The sequence below is a fragment of the Petaurus breviceps genome, unplaced genomic scaffold, assembly GCF_028583685.1.
Source record: "Petaurus breviceps papuanus isolate PSGF00001 unplaced genomic scaffold, PetGlider_PUasm1.0 79, whole genome shotgun sequence".
NCBI classification, from domain to species: domain Eukaryota; kingdom Metazoa; phylum Chordata; class Mammalia; order Diprotodontia; family Petauridae; genus Petaurus; species Petaurus breviceps.
The window spans coordinates 24,812,252-24,817,924 of record NW_027186523.1 but is presented as its reverse complement, the minus strand read 5'-3'; the positions used below and the strand labels follow the sequence as shown (position 1 = coordinate 24,817,924).

Sequence of the window (5,673 nt, the reverse complement as noted above, 5' to 3'; positions counted from 1 at the left end):
GAGAGAGAGAGAGAGAGAGAGAGAGAGATTCCTTTCATAACTGCCCTCAGTTGCCTTTGTCCTGTTGATTGGAAGGCTGGAGAGGGCATAGCAAAAACTCTTCCCAATGCCTCCCTTTATAGAAGGCTCAGAATTCCCAACCATCTCTTCATTTACCACCAGGTGCTCCATTTCTTTTCTGTTTCACCATTACCATGCCTCAGTACCGGATAGTCTAAGGAAATACCTCTCTGCCATGGTTAACCTCCTCTCATTTTTATCTGCCCCCATTAGACTGTAGGATCTTTAAGGGGAGGGAATATCTTTTTCATTTTGTTTATTTTTAGCTTTCAACATTCATTTTCAAAAGATTTTAAGTTACAAATTTTCTTCCCATCTTTCCCCTATCCACCACCACAAAATAGCAATCCTACTGAATACCCCTTCCCCCAATCTGCTCTCTCTTATATCCTCCCCCACCCCCCTCTGACTTTCTAGTAGGGCAAGATGGATTCCTATATCCCAGTGCCTGTATATCTTATTTCCCAGTTGCATGCAATAATAATAATATATTTTAAACATTTGATTAAAAAACTTTGAATTCCAGATTTTTTCCCTTCTTCCCTTATCATCCACTCCTACTGGGAAGATAAGTAGTTCACTATAGGTTGTACATGTGTAGTTATGCAAAACGTTTCCATAGTAGATATATTATGAAAGACTGACTTTATTACCCTCCATCCTATCCTGCCCCCCCTTATTATATTTTCCATTTTGACCCTGTCCCTTTTCAAAAGTGTGTGCTTCTAACTACCCTCCCCCCCCCAATCTTCCCTCTCTTCTATCATCCCCCCCTCTTATCCACTTCCCCCTTACTTTCCTGTGGGGTAAGATACCCAGTATAATATGTATGTTACTCCCTACTTAAGCCAAATTCAATGAGAGTAAGATTGACCCATTCCCTTTTGCCTTCCTGTTCTTCCCCTCCATTGTAATAGCTTTCTCTTGCTTCCTTTATATGAGATAATTTACCCTATTCTGTCTCTCCCTATCTCCTCTCATTATATTCCTCTCTCTCCTCTTAATTTTATATTTTAGATATGGGATGATTCCCTTCATATTCAACTGATCCAATGCCCTCTGTCTAGGTATACATTTACACATATATACACACACTTACGTATGTATTTATACACACATGTATCCACCTATATAAACATATATATGTATATATGCATACAAACACACACACACACATATTCCCTTCCACTATCCTCATACTGAGAAAGGTCTCATGAGTTATAATTATCATTTTTCCATGTAGGAACGTAAATAGTTCAACTTTAATAAGTTCCTTATGATTTCTTTTCCCTTTTTACCTTCTCATGCTTCTCTTGCTTTTTGTATTTTTGAATGTCATATTTTCTATTAAACTCTGGTTTTTTCATCAAGAATGCTTGAAAATTCTGTATTTCATTGAATGACCATATTTTCCCCTGAAACATGATACTCAGTTTTGATGGGTAGGTGATTCTTGGTTTTAATCCTAGCTCCTTTGACCTACAGAATATCATATTCCAAGCCCTTTGATCCCATAATGTAGAAGCTGCTAGATCTTGTGTTGTCCTGATTGTGTTTCCACAAGATTCAAATTGTTTCTTCCTAATTACTTGTAACATTTTCTTCTTGACCTGGGAACTCGGGAATTTGTCTATAATATTCTTAGGAGTTTTCTTTTTGGGATCTTTTTCAAAAGATGAGTGGTGAATTCTTTCTTTTTTTTTGGTGAATTCTTTCAATTTCTATTTTGCCCTCTGGTTCTAAAATATCAGGGCCATTTTCCTTGAAAATTTCTTGAAGAATGATTTCTAGCTTTTTTTTTTGATCATGGCTTTCAGGTAGTCCAATAATTTTTAGATTATCTCTCCTGGATCTATTTTCCAGGTCACTCATTTTTCTAATGAGATATTTCACATTGCCTTCTATTTTTTCATTTGTTTGGATCTGTTTAATAGTATGTTGATTTCTCATAAAGTCGTTAGCTTCCATTTGCTCCACTCTAATTCTGAAGGAATTATTCTTTTCAGTGAGTTTTTAAAATTCCTTTTCCTTTGGCAAATTTGGCTTTTTAAAGCATTCTTCTCATTGGCTTTTTGGGCTTCTTTTGCCATTTGAGTTAGTCTATTTTTAAGGTGTTATTTTCTTCAGTCAGGTTGCTGATTCTCTTTTCATGATTTCCTTGCATCATTCTCATTTCTCTTCCCAATTTTTCCTCTTCTTCTCTTACTTGATTTTCAAAATCCTTCTTGAGCTCCTCCATGGCCTGTAACCAATTCATATTTGTCTTGGAAGCTCTTGATGCAGGAGTTCTGACTTTGTTGTATTCCTCCCAATTCAGACTTTGATTCTTTTTGTCCCCAAAAAAGGAATATAAGGTTTGATTGCTGTGCTTGCTTTGCTTCCTCTGCTTGCTTATGTTGCCAATCAATTACTTGCTTTTTAAGCTCTTTGCCACAGCAGAACTCTGCCTCCAGAGAGGAGTGCTTTGTCCCAAATTGCTGGATTTTGCAGCTGCCAGAGCTATTAGGAAGGCACTCTCTCTACAGCCCCCACAAACTCTGTCCCACTGGCCACACATACCTAGGATCTCTTCCCTAGACAACAATCCAGATTCAAGCATGTCAAAGCAAGAGCGATTATCCTCTGAATGGTCACTTGTTCCTCTACTATCTGCAGGCCAGGAGCTCTGGAGGCAGCCACATGGGACAGCAGCTGCAGCCACTGCACGTCTGCTACCTCTCACCCTGGGGGCAGGGGCTGGACTGTGTCCTTCCTTTCCAACAGAGTTTCTGATTGTCCTTTTACTTGCTCTTTGGCATTCATGGGTTGGGGAGTCTGGAAACAGCCACAGCTGCTGGTGATTCACTCTCCTGAAGTCTGCTCTGGCAGCTGCTGGTTTGGGCTGCCCAGAGGCCAAAACCACATGGCTCACATGGGACTGCTTTCTGCTCTCAGCACACTGTGATGAACCCTTCCTGTTGGCCTGCTGGGCTGCCTTCAGCAGGAAGTTTGTTTCTCTCTGTTACTTTGTGGGTTCTGTAGTTCTAAATTTGTGTAGAGTCATATTTTATAGGTATCTGAGATGGTTGTTGTGGGAGCTCATGGAATTTCCTGCTACTATGCTACCATCTTGGCTCTGCCTTCTGGGAGGTTTTTTTTTTTAAAGTGTATGCCCAATATGTAGAACAGTGCCTAGCCTATAGTATGCCTTTAATAAATATTTATTGTATTATATTATTGTATTGTACAGGTAGACACAGAAAGACAGGTTATAGAAGAGAAAGTAAATGATTACATGAAAAGATTTTACATGTATAAAATCTGTACATATATGGTAAAGGAAAACATTTACTGTAGAAACAACAACCTTGCATCAAATATCAAATAAGTGACATTCCAAATATATATGGGTGTGTGTGTGTGTGTGTGTGTGTGTGTGTGTGTATATATATATATATATATATATGAAAAAGGTTTCTAGAATCGTTGATAATGAAATAAAAATTTAAAAACTCTGACGTTTCATCTCACAACCAGCAAACAGATAAAATAACAAAAGATGGAAATAGTCCATGTTGGAGGAGTTGCTTAAAGACAGACAAGCTAAAATGTGTTAACTAAAATGGTCTGTGCAGTTATGACCATCTCCAATAGTCTAGGTCTGTTGAGTTCCACTTGATTCTCTACAGTCAGTTTGGCATAGTAAATACAACACTGGACGGAGTTAAGAAGACCTCAGTTTCAATTCCACCCTAGACAACTACTAGTAGGGGAACACTGTGTAACTTAACAATAAAATGAATCCACATGGCATTTTAAATGTTATTTTACTTAATTTAGTTTTATCTCTTTCAAACTCAGTTTTCTCATCTGTAATATAGCGATAGCAATAGTATTTACCTCAGACAGTTGTTTTTAATATTAAATAAAATAATATATAAAGTACTTTGCAAACCTTGAATTACTATATTAATAGTCACCTTTATTACAGCTTTGTTTTTTTTTTTTTTTTTGCTTTTTGGAGGGAGGAAGGCAGGGCAACTGGGGTTAAGTGACTTGCCCAAGGTCACATGGCTAGTAAGTGTTAAGTGTCTGAATCTGGATTTGAACTCAGGTCCTCCTGATTCCAGGACCAGTGCTCTATTCACTGTGCCACCTAGCTGCCCCAATTACAGCTTCTTTTTACCTCAAACTCATTAAGAATTGAAGGAGTTTAACTCTTAAAGCCTAGGAAAGCCACTTCCCCTTTTTACCCGTCAGGAGTAATTGGACTAAAAGATTCCAGTGCCCCTTACACCAAATCCTTTCATGATACTTTAAGATTATTTTTTTGAAGAAGGGTGGGTAGGAAGTTTGACTTCAAGCACTCTTTCATCCTCCTTTTCAAAAGTGTATTTTCTGTAGGTATTACAACTGTGTCTCACCTGCCAGTGATTGGATTTGGGACATATTTATTTCTTCTGACTATCCACTTCACTTAGTATGTGACTCTGTTGTGTCCTATGGCTTCACTCTAAAAGGTGGTGACTTTACCTATCTATATATCTGCTTGTCCTGATCATAATTTGTAGCTCTTCTGTGAGGGTGTATTTTTTTAAGCTTTAAAAGTTAAATAGAGGAATTCCTATTTAATCCTAGAACAATGGGGAGCCACTGGAGTTTGTTGAGGTGAGGAATGACATGCTTAGATGAGCATCTGAATGAAGATGATAGCTTTTCTTCTTTTATTCTATGCTCCATCTAAACTAGGCTCCTACAACATTTTCCATTCTCACCCTACCCTTTTAAGCCTTTGCAAGAGTTGTCCTTCAGGCCTAGAATTATCTTTCCTCACAATTCTTTTTTTTTTTTTTTTGGAGGGCAATTGGAGTTGTGACTTGCCCAAGCTCACATGGCTAGTTTTTGTGTTAAGTGTCTGAGGCCATATTTGAGCTCAGATCCTCCTGACTCCATGGCTGGTGCTCTATTCACTGCACCACCTAGCTGCCCCTTTCTTCACAATTCTTGATATTTGTAATTCTTTTCTTCTTCCCAGGACCAGTTTAGCTATTATTGTCTCCAAGTCTTCCTTCATCTTAATTCTACCTGGAATAAGTTATCTCTCCCTCCTTCAGTCTCTCATACCATTCCAACCTCTTCTATACACACACACACACACACACACACACACAGAGTCATATCTTACTTATCTGTTAGACTACAAAGTCCTTGAAGGTAGGGACTGTCTCACTTCATCTTTATATCTCTAATACATAGTAAGCTCTTTAAAATATTTATAAAATGAATAACAGGCATGACATAAACAAGCCTTTAATAATACCAAATATTTTTGTTTTATTAACTATGATATCTCAAATAGTATAATACACTAAGGAGCATACTGTAATAGTGAATACCGTGACTGACACTGCCTTAAGGCTAGGAGTATTAAAATTTATCCCTCCCTCAGCTTTTCCAGTACCCATAAGGGGTTTCTAGACTCTCTCCCATTGGCTTTAGCCCCCACTGATGGTATTCCCCAATTTTAGAGAGTATCTTGTATGGCAGTTCTATTTGTCACTTAACAGTTGGATTAGGTTGGATTAGCTTTTATAAAGGGATATTTACTTCAAAGGAAAAGAAAGAACATATAAA

General features: G+C 37.9%; 1 long non-coding RNA gene across 1 annotated transcript in view; it reads left to right on the top strand.

Annotated features, from left to right (window-relative positions):
- Positions 1–5,673, top strand: part of LOC138175765 (uncharacterized) — a 63,083-nt gene that overhangs the window by 43,693 nt on the left and 13,717 nt on the right. The gene's annotated exons all lie outside the window — the stretch shown is intronic.